Here is a 1411-nt window from a genome sequence, read left to right as displayed (position 1 = left end):
CGTTTTTAGTTAAGCCCCGATTACAGTAACCCAAAATGTCGATTTTTTAAAAGTGTCCGAAATAGCCAAACTATGGTATCTTTGGAAAGGTCTCTTGGTAGGGAGTTGAATGCTGCAATCCGTTTTCGGATAGCTCTTTTTGTTGTCGAGTTATTCCCGTTTAAAGTTAAGCACCGATTACAGTAACCCAAAATGTCGATCTTTTAAAAGTGTCCAAAATAGGCAAACTATAGTATCTTTAGAAAGGTCTCTTGGTGGGGAGTTGAATGCTGCAATCCGTTTTCGGATAGCTCTTTTTGTTGTCGAGTTATTCCCGTTTAAAGTTAAGCACCGATTACAGTAACCCAAAATGTCGATCTTTTAAAAGTGTCCGAAATAGGCAAACTATGGTATCTTTGGAAAGGTCTCTTGGTGGGGAGTTGAATGCTGCAATCCGTTTTCGGATAGCTCTTTTTGCTGTCGAGTTATTCCCGTTTAAAGTTAAGCACCGATTACAGTAACCCTAAATGTCGATTTTCTAAAAGTGTCCGAAATAGACAAACTATGGTATCTTTGGAAAGGTCTCTTGGTAGGGAGTTGAATGCTGCAATCCGTTTTCGAATAACTCTTTTTGTTGTCGAGTTATTCCCGTTTAAAGTTAAGCACCGATTACAGTAACCCAAAATGTCGATTTTTAAAAAGTGTCCGAAATAGACGAACTATGGTATCTTTGGAAAGGTCTCTTGGTAGGGAGTTGAATGCTGCAATCCGTTTTCGGATAGCTCTTTTTGTTGTCGAGTTATTCCCGTTTAAAGTTAAGCACCGATTACAGTAACCCAAAATGTCGATCTTTTAAAAGTGTCCAAAATAGGCAAACTATAGTATCTTTAGAAAGGTCTCTTGGTGGGGAGTTGAATGCTGCAATCCGTTTTCGGATAGCTCTTTTTGTTGTCGAGTTATTCCCGTTTAAAGTTAAGCACCGATTACAGTAACCCAAAATGTCGATCTTTTAAAAGTGTCCGAAATAGGCAAACTATGGTATCTTTGGAAAGGTCTCTTGGTGGGGAGTTGAATGCTGCAATCCGTTTTCGGATAGCTCTTTTTGCTGTCGAGTTATTCCCGTTTAAAGTTAAGCACCGATTACAGTAACCCTAAATGTCGATTTTCTAAAAGTGTCCGAAATAGACAAACTATGGTATCTTTGGAAAGGTCTCTTGGTAGGGAGTTGAATGCTGCAATCCGTTTTCGGATAGCTCTTTTTGTTGTCGAGTTATTCCCGTTTAAAGTTAAGCCCCGATTACAGTAACCCAAAATGTCGATCTTTTAAAAGTGTCCGAAATAGACGAACTAAGGTATCTTTGGAAAGGTCTCTTGGTAGGGAGTGAAATGCTAAAATCCGTTTTTGGATAGAATCGTAGCCTGGGCAAATAAT

This window comes from Branchiostoma floridae, chromosome 4 (genome assembly GCF_000003815.2).
Source record: "Branchiostoma floridae strain S238N-H82 chromosome 4, Bfl_VNyyK, whole genome shotgun sequence".
NCBI classification, from domain to species: domain Eukaryota; kingdom Metazoa; phylum Chordata; class Leptocardii; order Amphioxiformes; family Branchiostomatidae; genus Branchiostoma; species Branchiostoma floridae.
This window is presented reverse-complemented; position numbering follows the sequence as displayed.